The 17315-nt window shown below is 36.4% G+C and overlaps 1 protein-coding gene across 1 annotated transcript in view; it reads left to right on the forward strand.

Moving 5' to 3' along the window:
• Positions 1 to 17315, forward strand: part of CAMK4 (calcium/calmodulin dependent protein kinase IV) — a 201352-nt gene that overhangs the window by 43402 nt on the left and 140635 nt on the right. The window lies entirely within an intron of this gene.

The raw sequence follows: 17315 nt of genomic DNA on the forward strand, positions 1-17315 counted from the left end.
AATAAAAGTCAAAGTCCTTATCTAGTACAGTTCACGGAGTATGGCAACCTCATCTTATTCTCCTCCTTGCTCACTCTTTTCCAGCCGCCCTGGCTGTTTTTTGATGTTTCTGGAACACACTGAATACAATCTCATCTATGTTTTCTGACTGAAAGGATCCACTCCTAGATATTTTCTTGCCTTATTTCCTTGCTTTATTCAAGTCTCCACCCAAATATGGTCGAATCAGAAACTCCTTTCCTCTCCATCTCCTGCATCCTCTCTTGCAGTGTCTCTCTCATCTCTCTCTGTCTTATCCCCTCCCTCCCTCCTTCTTTACCTCCCTCTCTCCCCCTCATCTCTATCTCAGTCTCTTTAGCTCTATCACATTGTTCCCTCTTAACCTGTTTTATTTTTCTTTGTAACACTACTCTCTGGCATGTGATAGATTTATTTCTTCATTGTCTGTCTTCCTCCACTGGAATGTAGAATTTACTTTCAGAGTTTGTTCGCTGGTATATCCCCAGGACCTAGAACAGAGGCTCACACATTATTGGTGTTCAAAAGATATAAATGGATGAGTGACTAGCATGGAAATTTATTTTATTTAACTCTTCCCTTTCTGACGGGTGTTCAGGTTGTTCCCAAGTGTCATACACTTTGACAAACAACATCATAATGAATTTTTTTCTTATATGTCTCTATGCCTCTATGTAAGGATGTGTCTAGGGTGAATCCTCATAAGAAAAATCCATGGGTCAACATATATGCACACTTAAAATTTTAATAGACAAGAAAAAATAGCCCTCCAAAAAGGTTATACCAGTTTACATTCTCTAATATGGGAGTACCTGTTTCCTCAGATCCTTGCCAACACTACATGTGAGAGAACTTTTTAATGTTTCTCTCGCTGTTGGGCAAAACCATAATTGTTTTACTAAACTGAAAGAGAAGGTATGATTGAGTAGGCAATGATCAGTCTCCGCCTTGAAATGAATTTATTTCCTTTTAAATGTGTATCATTCTTTTACTTTTTTCTTGATTTATAAACCAATTTGATGAAAAAGTCTAGTACATTGTTGAATGAAAGAAGAGATAAGGGTACCTTTCTCTTATTCCTGGCTTTAGTTTTCACCAGTAAATACAATGATTGCTCTTGTTTTCTTGTAGCTTCATATTGAGTCAAGAATGTTTCTGTGTATCCTTAGTTTGCTATAAGTTTTATTTTTGTTTTAATCGGAAATAGGTGTTAGATTTTGTTGCTTGAGGTCCTCCAATGGGTTTCTTCCCCCTCCTTTTGTCCATTATTGCGGTGAATTGCATTGATATATTTTTTAGCATTGAAACACCATTGCATTCCTAGGATAAATGACCTACTTGGTCATGATGAAATCGATTTGCTATTTTCATTTTGAATTTTTACTACATGTTTTAAAGTTAAGATTGACTTTTTGTTTTTTTATTGACCTGTCTGGCTTTGGTATAGGAGTTTATTTCAGCATTATGATTACAATAGCTTTTTCCCTTTTCCACACTATGGAACAGTTGCTATAATCTGAGAATTATCTCCTTCTTGAAGGGATGTAGAAATAAACTCATTAAACTATTTTAGCAGCTACCTTTTTGGGGGGTAGATGTTTTTTCCATCTCTTCTATTGTTTTTGAACTTTGTTTCTGATTTATTTTGTGCCAATTTTGATAATATATTTTCTTAAAGAGATCTTGCCTCGATTTTCAAATTTATTATGTAAAGCTCCTCACAGTGTTCTTTCATCATTTTGTAAATCTCTTAACTATTATTAATGTCCCTTTTTTTATTCCTTATTTGTTTCTTCTCCCCCCTCTCATTTTAAAAAATAGACTTGCCAAATCATCTGGATTTTAAGTAAATAGCCCTTTTTTTTTAAGTGTTAGCCACTAATTTGGTTTTAAAAAAAATACTGAATTGGCCAGGCAAAACATCAACTTGAGCTGATGATGACTGAAAATTATATTCCTGTTTTCCATCCTTCTAGAGGAACACCTTCATTTTCAACAAACATTTAAACTCATATTTCACTTTCAATGATGAGAGTTACTCAATAGCTATATTCTCTCCAGAGCAAGACCAGAATCTGAGAGTACTTTAATTTTCTTCTTCTTCCTTTCTTTGACACTTCCCATGTTGATAGCTCCTGGGATTTAAAATTCCAAATTATTATTGCAATTATTAAAATTTACAATATTTGCACTTACCCATACATTTTAAACATTTTCTTTACTCACTACTATATCTGTGTTCAATTTTCCGCTTTTTTGGTTTTTATTTTACTTTAGTAGCTTCTGTAGTAATTCAGATAGTGTCTGAGAGTGATAAATTTTGAGTTTTGCATACCTGGAAAGGTCTTTATTTTGCACTCACATATGAATTACAACTTAGGAGTATAGAACTTTAAGTTTAGAGTAGTATATCTCATAACTTTATATAGTTCCACTGTCCTCTTGTATCAAATATTATTGAGAATTCTGTTTAAACCTAATATTTAATTTTGGTTTCTTCACTGTTTATACTGGAAGCTTAGTGTATTTTTTTTTTTTTCTTATTCTTGGTGTTCCCAGATTATGATCTGTGTCTGCTTATCCTCCTCTGATCTCTCTCCTCTCTGATTATGAGGGCTAATGTCTTTATTTAGGTTTGAGAAGTGTTGTTATAAATTACTGAAGCCTTTCCTCCAGTCTGTTTTATCTGTTCTGTTTTTGGAACTACTGAATAAATGTCTCAAGATTTATATCTATCCTCTAGGTTTCTGTGTTTTTCTTTCAAGCTCTCATTTTGATGCATTTTGGTATACTTTTCTTGCTAATTTTCCAGCTCACTTCTTCACTCTCCTTTTTATTGAGGTATAATTTATATATTTAAAAATGCACCAATCCCAGGTGCTTAACATTGATCAAGATACTGTTCCATAATTCCAGAAAGTTCTCTCGAGCCCCTTTCCAGGCAATCCTTACCCTCCACCAGAGAAATCGTTATTTTGATAGCTCTGTCACCATTTTTGAACTTTATATAAAATAAAATTATGTAGCATATATACTTTTATGTCTGGTTTCTTTCACTCAGTATGTCCGTGAGATTTCTTTTCATGATGATGTCTGTCTCAAAAGCTTATTCCTTTCTGAGAAGTATGCCACTGAATGAATATATTACAGTTTGCTTATCCAGACTCTTGTTGATGGACATATGGACTATAGTGAAAAAAAAAAAAGCTACTATGAACATTCTTATACAAGTATTTCACAGATACATATGCTTTTCAAATATGTTTGTGCCATTCTGTATGGGTTAAGAGTGGGATGGGAGGTCTCAATGAGTTCTTATTCTGCCATCTTGATCCCACCTTTTCTTAATGAGTTAGGTCATAGTAATAACTTCTCTATCATAAACATGGGTAAACATTAGGGGAGTTAAGACTGAAAACTCCTTACTGAATTTTTTAAAAAATATATGACTTTTGGCCATTTTTCTGTTATCATGTACTTATGGTTCTTCACAATTACAAGAGTTTGGTCCCTTTTAACTTTCAAATGCTGTAAAGCAATTTGATTTTAAAATTAAGCATGTATATTTCTGTTCTATTGCCATAGACAGTATTTTGCTGGATTGAAATTAATAGTTTTAAATGAAAAATCACTTCATTGAATTGCAGTTTCCCAGGAGATATGTTCACTTAGCCCCAAATATATATACTATTGGAAAGTTATCTTTTATCTATTTAATTTTCATTAAGATTTTAACACATGAATGATTAACTTTGAGAAACTGGATTTACACATACAACACATGAAGCTCCATGAATAATGAGGTATTTGAATCCTAGGGATGTTGGCCGTGGCTTTAGAAGCCATAGGCTCTCAACTACTTAAAACTAGAATCTCATGGAAGTTAGAATAAGTCTTTGGCTTGCTCTTGTTGCAACTGGCTGAAAAATATCCATTGAATTAAACGGTGGACATGTGGGTATGCTATGTCATAAAGCATTAGGAGCATAATACATCACAGAGACTCCTTGCAACTGATTTTCTGGGATTAAAGGTAATGTTTCACTCAGCCAGTTGCCTGTTACAATTTCAACAGACTTGAAGCCATTTTATTTTTATTTCCCTTTTTACCTCCCTCTCACAATTTCCCCATAATAAGATTTACAGTGACTTCAATTTTGGTAAGAAATCGTAAATCTCAGTAGCCCTAAAAGGGTGAACAGTAAGCATTAACTTGAAATCAAGGTAGTTTTTAGATGTTAATAAAATGAAATAATAAATTTTTAAATGCCAGTTATGAAAGTCAGGTATATTTTTTGTTTCTGAATTTATGTTACACAACTTTTTGTGTCTCTCAATTCTAGCTTCTATACTACATGTACCATTCCATACATTTTATAATGTCACAACATTTATTGATGCTTAGAGGACCAATAGATTGTGAATTGCTTCTTAGTGGTGAGAATTTAGAATATGTTATAAGTTTGTATGTATGTATAAAAACTGTGAGCCTGGAAAAAATTTAAAATTCAGTACTGCCAGGAGCAATGTTTGATCTTTATAGGTAATAATTTTAACATGTGGTATAACTCAAAGAAAGAGGAAGAGCCAATATGTGGTGAAACTCTTCCATCTTAGATCTTAAAGAATCAACTTACCCTGTTACTTAATGTTTCAATAGCTGTAATAATGTTTTTAGGTCATTCCTCCATATGCTTTATTTCTTCCAACTGAAATGATAAGTCCATGAGGGCAGTTTTGCTTTTGCTTCTCTCCTATATGAATAATTACAGTACTTTACACAGTTCAAGAAAGGATGCTTGGAGCTTTGGAGTCCTTCCATACCCCTGGACACTTGGGAGTGCCTGCTTTTGTGTGGGAAGAGGATATTGACTCAAACCCATGTAGTAATCGTTGCATTTTATAGATTTATGCAATAATGAATTTCACTATGAAATTTGGAGAGTTGGGCTTTTGTTTTTTTAATAGTAAAGCTTAAATAATTCAGAATAATTTGGGAAGGGCGATTCACAATTACTAAAACCTTTTTCTTAATGAAAAGTTTAAAAGCAACATGCTTTTGTACATTCAAATACATATACAATTTATATGTTGAATTGCGTTGTAATATCATAAACAGAGATCCTGTTAGGCTTATATAAATGAATAGTTAAGAAAACTAAATACGCAAATATTTTTTGAGTATTTATTGAGGCTTACCAGGCATCTTAAATTGGACCTCTGCATCTTGCAAAAAAACCTACTCAGTTCTTTACTTTTCAAAGAAATGAGAGGGATTAAAAAAGGAATGGTTTCAAAGTGATTATGGAAATTTTAAAAATACTTTTTTATATATAGGTAACTATTTATATTTATATATATCTTAGATCTGCTTTTATGGGAAAGAAGTGACCTTAGAGGTTCTAGAAAGGATTGTAAATGTCTTAAGACACTAACTCAGTGGCAGTTAAGTACTTCAGACAACCCTCAGAGAATATTCTAGTGAATGGTGCCCCCTGGAGCACAGCCTTACTATGAATGGCACCCCTTGGAGTTTAGCAACACTCTGAGATAACTCATGTCGTTTACCTGAAATGAGTCTAGTTTGCATTCTAAATTTCCTTTGTTTGAAACAAATGTAGTCATAGGCTTGAATTGATTATGTGTATTGACTTGAGAACTCAGGGTGGAATAATGGATACTACTGGGAAAGATGAGTGAGGCCAGGCTAGGCTTCAGAGAGACCAGAGTTCCCCACCCAGTAACTGTGGTTCAATACGACACACCCTGACTGAGCCACTTGGAAGCTTGAGCTCTGTCACCATAGCAACATTGGGACCTCTTCTGCAGATCTTAGCTGTAACTGCCTCTGCCAATCAGCTCTGGCCCTGAGCCATCAAATCCATTTGTGATAAAGCCAGATGCTACATACTGAAGGATGCACAAACCAAGCACAGAGGAGCCAAAGGGAGGGAGGAAGTAAAATTTTCTCTGAAAGTGATTTTTTTCTTTCATATAATAGAAAAGGTTAAAGAATACAATTCTACTTTGTGTCAGAGCACAATTAATTCAGCAAATCCTGACTCCCGTTGCTAATCAATTGCTTATCTTTAAGAGCTCCTGAAGAACTTTATTCTTTATACTGCCAGTATGGAACCATTACTGTATTTTTGTTTGCAGTACACATGCAAACATGTGTATTACGTACTGGGTGTTTGTGTTTGTGTGTGTTCTCCAACAGATTTTGAGTGCCCTGAGGACAAGAGTAATGTGGTATTTATCCTTGTGTCTTTTGTCCCTACCACTAGGTCTAGCACTTGGATAGGCACTCCATAAATGCTATTTGAATTATTGAATGTAATTAGGAATGGCTATGTTTAATGAAAGATAGAGCCACTCCTGACCGAATTTAATTGGTGACTGAACTGGAGGTGGTCATACAGAAGAAGGGAGTGTTACAGAGTGGGTATTATTGAGGTCAGACAGTAATGAAACAATTGGCATTTGTATGTGTGCAGCTTGTAAACAAAAACATGAGAAGGCAATTTTTATAAAGAACTGAAGAACTCTCTCAAAATGTGTGTTTTCATATATCTGATTGTGGTTTACTAATGGAATAAGAACATTCCCCAGACATCACAGTAAGGGGGCCCATTTTGAAACACAGCAAGCTTTTAAGTGCATCTTCTGATAGATTATTAGGTAATAGCGATAACCTCTTAGTTTTAAAAATCAGCTCTAGTAAATTACAGGCTTGATAGGAAGAAGCATTCTGAAGTCACTGGACAAGCATTATTGTACCTTAAAAGGCAGAAAAAGAATTCAGTAGTGCAAATTCTTTTCCTGGTTTTTTACCTAGTTACATAACCTAGTTATTAACCAGGTTTTAAGACACCCACCTAAGGTCTTGTCTTTTATGCTCATGCTTCTTCCCCTCTATCATGCTGCCTTACTATAATTAAAATATATTCAGATGACCAATAACTTGACAAAGAAAAGGGACACTCCAAAATTCTAAATACAGTTATTTCTATAGGAAAGCCAACTGTTCTGTTAAAAATCTAGGCTGACTGACCTAGATCTCCAAACTGAAAGGTTTGCTGAGACACGTGCAGCAGTGTAAATCTCTGAGATGTGGGTTATTTAAACAGATGGTAACTGTGACACAGTGAGCTCTACATGCAAATTGGCAGAGACCAAAACCAGAAAGGAAGCAAGCTAGAGAGAAAACATTACCTCACTGTGGACCTCTGAGAATTTTAATTAAAACAGAACAAAATTCAGAGTGCTTGGATATACTTCTTCAGAATATTAATTGAATATTGGTATTGGTTGTATTGTTGCTATGATACTAATAGTTGGCAGGACTGGAGAGTTTTTAGAATCTTCTTTAGACTTTCCTAGTTTCTGGATGTTATTTGATTTGGCCCTGCCATTTATATACACTCAAATAAGATGTGGAAGAAGAAAGTAAAGTGGGGGCAGTGTTTCTGCTGTATTGTTGATGTTGGCAGGTTAAGTTGTAGAGAAGTTTCGTCTATAACTGCATGCTGTGGCCAAGGTGCTAGTTTGGTTGGTGTTGAGAGATAATTAAGGCAGAGGCATCAATGGCTTCCGGATCCATGGGCCTAGAAATCCAAAAATTCCCAACGGTGACATGGGGGACAGTTCTGTGGTCTTTCCTGAGATTCACTCCTGGTGGTGTAGCCTAAAGCCTGCTATTCCAGTCCTGCCAATGATTTTGCAAACTCCTAGTTTGCTGTATTGGCTTTTTAGCTTAAAAGAGCTGAAATAATTTTTCTTTCCTGCATCCCAAACCTAACTGATACAGTACATATAACAAAAGATTGCTGTTTCCTGCTGCACCCCATCCCGCAGATCTGTGGTAAGTCTTTCTTAAGCCCTGTTTCCATGCTGAATTGTAAAGCACACATCTTTCCCTTATTTATCTTTCTCTATAAGAAAGAGGAGAATAGTATTTAAGGAGAAAATGGTTAAGCTTATTCATCAAATAACTCAGAGAGACCATTTTGGAACAGAGAAGATTATCAAGAGTGATAAGGACAAAACACTTGTCTGAGAAGTCAAGTTCACAGGGTTTAAAGTCATGTTTACAACTTACATGAATCGAGAATAGAAGATGAGAGAATGGCTGCTTCTCCCAAAGAGCTGCTATCTAAAATTAACAAGGAATTTCCTGGAATAAGGGCAGTGTAGTCCCGACTTACTGCATTTTTTTTTCATTGCATTTTTTTTTCTCCAAAGAGAGAGTCAAGGGACAAAGCAAATATAGAACTGGTTGGCTCATACTATTGGATGGCTCTGATAGAGATGCATAATCAAGTTCATGCTTGATTGTTTTATCTGAGATTTTAAAATGCAAGTGTGTGATTAATTCCCTAATGTTATTTTGCTTTTGAAAATATGGGAGTTAATGTGAAAATCAAAAAAGTTCCAACTTGAAAATAAAGGAGACTGATATTCCCATTAACCACTGGTAATTAACTACCAGTTAATATTTGTGTCTATTTGCTTTTGGCCAGTTTTTCTAGGTATATAGGACTTGAAAACAATACAGTAATGTAAGAGTACATTTCCCACTTTAGAAGTAGAACTTTATGATCAGGTTAAATCACATTTTTCTATGATCCCTAATTCTAATTCTCTTACCTCCACCTGGCCTAAATTAATTCCTATAATTAGCTTTGTGTGTTTCCTTTCAGTGCATTTTTTATATTTTGACTGGCATTTGTATATGTAGCTATAAAAAATATAGGTTATAATTTTATGTGAGTTTTTTTTATATGAATAGGATTGTACTGTATGTATATTTTTGTAACATACTTTTTTTCTTCAATAATATGCTTTTGAGATCTGTCCTTATATTTGCATATACAGCTTCCATGCTCAACTCATCAATATTTTTATATCGTTAAGATGCTAAAAAACATTCCTAATTAAACTGACCTTCTTATTGAAAGAGCTCTTTTAGATTTTAGATGTAGATTTTTATCATTTATTACTCTGTGTATATAGAAAGGAAAATACAAGAAAAATTAACTAGTTAAGATATTCCTAACACCTCTTCACATTCAGAGTTAAATTCTTGAATCACTGCTTGACTCAGTTACTGATGCATGTGTTTTTCTAACCAGTATCATCCTCTGTACCGTTCAAAGTATTGCTGAAAGAGCACTTCTTTAAAGAATGCTCCATTATTGGGGCACCCGCGTGGCTCAGTAAGTTAAGCATCTGACTCTTGGTTTCTGCTCAGATCATGATCTCAGGGTTGTGAGATTGAGCCCCGTGTCAGGCTCTCCACTTAGCATGGAGTCTGCTTGAGATTCTCTCTGTCCCTCTCCCTCTGCCCCTCCCCCTGCTCTCTCTCTAAAATAATAAATAAAATCTTTAAAAAAAATGCTCTATTATTATCTCCAATATTTTTTTCCAAGCTACTGGTACCCATTGTGTCAGTTTTGATGTTGGCCCTTTCTATTTTATTTTATTTTAAAGATTCTATTTATTTGAGAGAGAGAGAGAGAGAGGGAGAGAGAGTGCACAAGTGGGGGAAGGGCCAGAGGGAGGAGAAGCAGACTCCCCGCTGAGCAGGGAGCCTGACCCAGAGATTATGACCTGGGCCCAAGGCAGACACTTACTGGACTGAGCCACCCAAGCACAACACCAGATGTTGGTACTTTCCTCATCTGTCCAGAAGGTGAATGGAAGGTTTGCAAATAACAATTAAGATTCATACTGGGTTTTCAGGTAATTCTTAAGTGATTTGTTGAGTGCAGTGTTACAGGATTGCCATTGTCCACGTGTGCCATCAGGAATAACAGTTTTTTGCATGCTTAGTCAATGGCAATAGAAGCATGCCCACTCTCAAACAACAGAAATTTTGTGATGCAATCAGTTGTAGAAGCAACCCTATTTTGTATAGTAAAATGTGTAAAATAGTACAGCTTGGAACTGGTGATATATGGTAGTTCATCTTTTAAACTGCTATAGAGTATTCCGTTTAAAAAAATATAACCTACTTTAATGACTTGTTCCTATACTCCTGAGCATTAAGGTTGTTTCCTCTTTTTGCTAGTCTGTTTAACTGGGAAAGGATTTTTATCTTTGAGAATTGTGTCATGATGTTTAAAATTTAATTTGTGAGGCTTTCATAAAATAAATATGACATTTCAAATATGGTTAAGCTTTAATGTCTAATTAAATAATAACAAGGTTAAAATTAAATGAAAATTGCAGTCTCCCCTCTTTAAGCCTATTATCATCACAATCAATTATTTAAATGATGCACTTTATATCTCACTTATAACTTTGTAAGGGAGAAGATTTTCAGCATTTACATTACATGATTGTAAGCAACAAACATTTCTTTTTTTTTTTTTTAAGATTTATTTATTTTTGAGAGAGCGAGAATGAGAGAGAGAGAGAGTACATGAGAGGGGGGAGGGTCAGAGGGAGAAGCAGGCTCCTCGCCAAGCAGGGAGCCCGATGCGGGACTCGATCCCAGGACTCCGGGATCATGACCTGAGCCGAAGGCAGTCGCCCAACCAACTGAGCCACCCAGGCGCCCAAGCAACAAACATTTCATATTTCGCTTTGACATATTGTCAAATTTATATATACTGTAAATGTGGATTTGTCAAATAAACACTAATCAATATATTCATTCAAAAGACCTTTATTGGTATGGCAGGGCACTGTGTTGGGTAATATGAGAAATATAAATATGAATTAACAAGAAACTAAAAAGTCGTCTAGTCTCCCCAACATAGCCCTTGCTCAGACTCTTCCCGTTTCTCACTTGTTACTTCAGATTTGGGTTCTCCCAACACTGAGGGCCTGCATGTGCAGATCCTATACCAGGTGGACAGAAGCCCTCTTTAGATTTGGGCAGAGCCCCGGCCTCAAATAGCTCCTCCTGCTCACCTCCCACCCTCATTCCATGAGCACACTTATTTAGGCCTGCAAGTGCTTCTTTCCTAAAGCACTGTGGGAAGAGAACTGTTTAAGATGAAAGGCTCCTAACAAGCAAAAGGGTTTCAAGGCAGGGAGACACTGAGGACAATAACTCTTCTTCCTGATGTTGTTTTTGCTAATTTGGAAGTTAAACGTATTAGTGATCTGTATGGGAAATAAATAAGAGTGTAGTCAGATTTTTGTTGCCCATCTAATTTCTATTTTTCTCTTGTTCATGATTTCTCTACCTTTTTTTAAGCTGTGAAAAATAGATTTCCCAAAAAAAACTACTACAAACTGACTTTCTCACAAAATTGCATGTCTAACTATATGTCAGTAGACTCTGTATCTGTCATTTGTCACAAGCTTGGATATGTTGGATGATTTATAATTTTTTAACATTTCATGCATGGTACATATGGAATGTCTGTCACTAATATAAGAGCTATATCACATACTGTTCTTTTGGCTGGAGCATAAAAATAAAACCGTAATCCAAAGAACCGAAACAAATGATAATTGTCTTTGAATGATCATGGTACACCAGAAGGAAAAAAAAATACTGTGCAGAATATTCAGAAAGAAATATACTAATGAACAGCTTATTTACAATTTGGGAAATGAAATACATACACACAACACATCTGAGATATCCATGTATTTCTAGGTGAATTATAATGACTATTAAATTTGTACTTTTCCTAGTCTCTGATGTGCTTTACACAATTCACCGGTTGCCAGTGTGATTTTCATGAATATCAGAATGCCCTGGTACTTCACTAACTTAATTGTTCATTAACATAATGTGTCATGTGCTGTTAGCAAGATGATGTCTGTTAGTTTTTCTAAAACATCTTCTATAAACACACTTAAAAATGCAGCCAAAATTGAGGCTCCCATGCATACTGATGTCACCTACTATGCTGTAAGCGTGGCTTAGTGGATGCATTCAAAAGTGATGCTTTTTCATGTAAATAATTCCTCATATCTTTTCTCTTTTTTTCATGAATGCAATTCTAACTCTGCTGTACTCTTAGAATAAAAACGAGAATAAAGTGGCATATTCATCTAATTTTATTTTTATGGTAGTCCCCCTAATGATGGGTTGTTTATGCTCCTTGTCAAGGCTATTCTGGTCAAATGACAAAGTAAATGTTTTTCATCAGCAGATAGATCTCTGCTCTGTCATTGTGTAGGTGCCCCTCTGATGGCAGGGCAGTCTTTGGGGAATTGCCGTTGGCATTTACTGTGGTCATACATTTTTCTGATAAAGTAAACCCATGATAAGAGTTCCATAGTCTGTCAGGGAGGACGCTTCATCACTCTGACTCACTGTTAGCAGCATTACTATGATGCTGCCATCGACCTAGCTTGGGATAAACGGAACATTAGCTAGAATCTGTCACAGCCTGGGCTGATATGTGACCAAACTACAAAGGATATATTATCAAGCTGGGGACACACTGCTGTGAGAAAAAATAGAGGTATGCAAAATGCAATGAAATCCATATTCCAATAATGATGGTGACATCTAAGAGTCAGAGGATTCTAGGTTCTGTATATACCAGCATATATCATTCACATTTAGTCCTCATGACAGCCCTTTTGAGGTCATTCTCAGCATTTTCTCTTTATAAAGATGAAGAAAGGGAGCTCACAGAGGGTAAAACTTTGGTCCAGTATCACACAGCTATGTCATTTGGCATCTCAAAATACCGGATAGAGAGTTTTTATTTGATGATATGTAGTTGACAAATAGTATTCATATAATGTGTCCATATTATGGGAGTAGTAAATATAAAATTAAATTAGCATAATAATTGTGAAAATTGATGTAGTATACTTTTATAAGTTATGTAACAGATTTTACATACCTTATTCCATTTCACAATACTTTGTGGCCCCCGTTACAGATGATACTCAGGGTGTTCAAGAAGTTTGCCCCAAATCACATGTCTATTCAGTTTCAAAGCCAGGACTCAAACCCAGTTAGTTCCTCAGGACCCAAACTACATGCTATTTGCTAGGTACCTAACAGTGATCTAAAACTTCCTTTTATGAAGGTGACTCTTTGCTGCCACTTTTAGTGGTATTTCTTTTTCTTCCTTTCTTTCTTTTTTTTTTTTTAAGATTTTATTTATTTGACACAAAGAGAGTGAGAGAGAGGGAGAGACCAAGTACAAGCAGGGGGAATGGCAGGCAGGGGAGAAGCAGGCTCCCCACTCATCAAGGAGCCCGATGCTGGGCTCTATCCCAGGACCTTGGGATCATGATCTGAGCTGAAGGCAGCCGCTTAACCGAATGAGCCACCCAGGCGCCCCTTACTGGTATTTCTAATAGTTACCTAAGTAGAGACCACTAAAATTTAATCTAATCCAATTAGGTGTTTGCGAATTGATGCACATTAGAAAGGAAAATCAGGGAAGTGCTACTGAAATTCATTTTTTGATTCTTTAAGAGTTGGGCTTCTTTGAAGTTAAAGTTTCCATTATTTTTGACAAGTTCAGCCTTTCCTGATGCTTATCATTGTCTCTCTCTCTTTTTTTCTCAGCAAAAGCATTTAGCCTTTATGTGTGTTTCTGAGACTTTTTTTAGAAGTCACGGGTAGTCAAATTCCATGACCTCTTCTACCCCTGGTTAAAATACTGCTAGTTGGTCGGGATATTAGTATCTTTTGTTAAGAATGGCCTCACTGAACCTTCTTTGACTTTTAAAGTGTTTTTTATGTCAGATTCCTGGAGGTCCCTGAAAGCAGAAGACCACTGCACTTTCCCTCTCTCCTAGTGTAAACATGTGACTAGGAAGAAACCTGAATGCTGTTCAGAGTATTCAGAGCATGCTAAAGGGGGTAGGAGGGATGAATCAAGCCAGGTGAGACAGGTTAGGAACAAAGTCCCAGAGAAAGTGGGTGTGGAATTGAGTGATTATAGTAGTTAATAGTTTAGAGGACACCAACAAAAAGCTTTGGTTAATACTTAAGCACAAGATGCAGCTTTCATACTTATAGCTGATATGAAATCTTGAATAATTTAGATTTCATTTGTTCTGTTTTGAGTTTTAATTGCCGATGGTGATGGAAAGAATTATTAGATATAAAGAAAAGTTCTATTTAAAAAATGTATAATATTTACTGTGACAATCATACTTTTTTGACAAATGTCAAAATATATTCACGTTCTATTTTTTATTTTAACACTTTTAAAAAGTGATGGAAGGCTTAGATGCTTCTATAATAGTTTGTCTTTCAAATATCTATAGCATTTATTGACTGTTAGAGATGATATAATGTTTAAAAAGTGACAATCTCATAGAAAAAGCAAATTAAAAATTGCATCTTAACCTTCTTATGGTAAAAACAAACAAACTCACATTTAACAGAAAAATTGAAAATTTCAGCACTCAGGAACTTCTTGCATGCCTTTTCCTAACCCTGTCCCCTTCCTTTCTATGGTAATCAACTCCCTTGCTTTCCTTGATAGTTTTACACCAGATACACATTCCTAAATAATATAGTTTAGTTTTGCCTGTTTTGAATTTTATATAAATGAAATTATGCAGTGAATATCATTTTGGTCTGTTTCTTTTGCTCAAATTAAGTTTTTAAGATTTAGTCATGTTTTGAATATGGTTGTAGCTATTTGTTTTCACTGCTGTGTAGTATTCTGTTGTAAAAATAGACCACAATTTATATTTATGTTCTACTGTACATGGCCTACTACTACTAGGCCATGTAGTAGCCTAGGTTTTGGCTACTACAGATAATGATGCTCTGCACATCTTGTTTTGTAAGCTGGTACACATCTGCAAGAGTTTCTCTGAGGTGGATAATCAGAAGTGAAATTCATGCCTCGAGGGGATACATATTTTAACTTTATTAGATAGCGATGTTTTTCCCAAAGAGATTATACGTATTGCTACTCCCACCAATAGTATATGAGAGTCTTCATTGCTTCACATCTTTGCCAAACACACTGTTTTGAGACTTTGCCTCAGTTATTTTAATGTGCGTTTTTATGATTACTAATGATGTTGAGCACTGTCTCATATAACTATTGCCTATTTAGATTTCCTCTTTCATGAAGTCTGTAGTCAGACCTTTTGTCCAGTTTTCTATTATGTTGTCCATCTTTTTTGTGTTGATTTATGAAAATACCTTATATATTTTGGTGACAAACTCTCTTAGTCTTCCTTCCCCTTATAGCAGAGCATGGGCTGAAGGGTTTATCTGCTTTATTAGGGAGTGCAATCTTAAAGAGAAGGAATGGGTTATGAGGAGAGCAAGGCAGAAATGGAGGGGGAGACAATGAGAGGATGCTTTGCTGGTTACAGAGTAGTCTGCCACTACATGCAACTGATGCTCCGTCTTAGAGGATTGTCCCACAAGAGCGGTAATGCCTCTTGAGCCCTTCCATTACAGGAGAAAAGGGAAAAATAGTTCCTTGCCAGCTCTTGTCTTCTGTTGGTCAAAGGTCCACGCAGAGGGTGTTAACTGCCTCACACTGCTGGGTTGCACATATGTGGGTGCTGAGTGGAGTCTACTAGTCCAGTGCCAGCAGGGAAGCTCGTGGTGGGCGAAGAGAGGCCGAAACACAGGCAAGAGGTAAAGTATCCAGCTTTTACAGGGCCTTAATTTTTTAAGAGTACAAGATGCCCTCCTCATTTCTTCTAATCAGTCACGGTCACCCCTTCAAGGTGATAACCTGTCACAATGTCTAAAAGACTTAAGGCAAGAGGATTAATGAGACAAGTAATGGTCTCCATTACTGCAGGTACTCTCAAAGCTGTGGTTGATACTCACTGTAAATTTCCCTCACCATCAGATCTAGATTTTTTCTTACTCTTAGCGAACAAGATATCCAATCTTGGTTGCTTGCCTGTTGAGTAGTTCCGTATCTTTATCCCTGAGAGGTTTCAACCTTTGGATGCCTTGTTTTTGTTGGCCTATAGCTGCTACATTTACTCATTCACTATTATCACAGAGGCACCATGAGATGCCAGTGAAGCATCCCACATTTGTACTCCTCCTCACCCACATTGCGTAGCAGAAACTCCTGTTCCTTTTGATGATAAGGGCTGCTTATCTCTGATATTACAGTAACTCATTTATTTGCCTGTTGAGCCTCAAGCATGAGGAGTCTAAAGTCTCATAGAAAAAATACTATATCTCCTGGTGGAAGCAGTGTCTCTTTGGGAACTCATTATTCTACCCTGGCATAGTCTAAGGTTGTAGAGACAGGAAGTACAAATTCCACAAGTGGATCATTGGGAGTATTGGTAAGAAGAGCCAATCCTACTTATATCTCTAGATTCTCAGGCCTGTGAATTCCAGACCTGTACTGTATCATGCATATGCCATTGGTTCAATACATAAACCTTGTACTGGGGAATAGACTACCCCTTCCTCAAACCTCATAGAATTTTCCCTGAGCCAATACCTAAGATGATCCTGTAATTGGCCATCTCATTATGCGATAATGCCTCCTCTTTCTTTAATTAAAAAAATTTTTGAGTATAGTTGACATCCAATGTTACATTAGTTTTAGGTGTACAACAATGATTCAACACCTCTGTATGTTATGCCATGCTCACCACAAGTGTAGATACCATCTGTCACCATGCAATGCTTTTATAATATTACAATATCACACTATTCCTTATCCTGTACCTTAGGCCACTTCTAATCTTAATAGGAAGCCTAGTGATTCCCATGATCATGCAAACATTTTTGTACCTTCTTGCCATGAAATGGTCCCTGGCCAGAAATCAGAACCTGAGGCAAAATTCTTATGAGCTATTACTTACTTAGGGAATTAAATCCCAGGCCTTGGGAGTGAGGGACAAGAAAAATGAACTAGAAAATGGAGGAGAGCCAGTGTGTTATTGTGCTGGCAAGCACTAAATGTAACTGATTGCTCAATTCCATGAGACTGTCCCCTAGGAATCCTTCTCAGGGCTGTCCGTCATAGGCAAGGATGGGGGCAGAGCGAAGGGGAAGAATTTGTCCCCCGGCTCTTGAATTGGTCACAGAAAGTCATTAGGGAGTATTAACTTGCCCACACGTGTGGGTTGCACACATGTGGGTGCCAGGTGGGGTTCAGTGGTGGTATCAGCAGAGATGATAGGAGGTGGGAGACATGCTGTGCAGGAATGGTAATGGGCCAAACGCCCCTGCTGTCATCATTAGGGTCTAGCATTGTACTTCTGTTAGAGACTTATATAAAAGAATATCTAAAACTTCAGGAACCACAGATGCAGATTGGGGTTCTTTCATGAAACTTGGGCTTATAGTCCAAATGTCATTTAATTCTTTTTTTTTTTTTAAAGATTTTATTTATTTGAGAGAGAGA

This window comes from Neomonachus schauinslandi, chromosome 7 (assembly GCF_002201575.2).
Source record: "Neomonachus schauinslandi chromosome 7, ASM220157v2, whole genome shotgun sequence".
In the NCBI taxonomy this organism is placed as follows: Eukaryota; Metazoa; Chordata; class Mammalia; order Carnivora; family Phocidae; genus Neomonachus; species Neomonachus schauinslandi.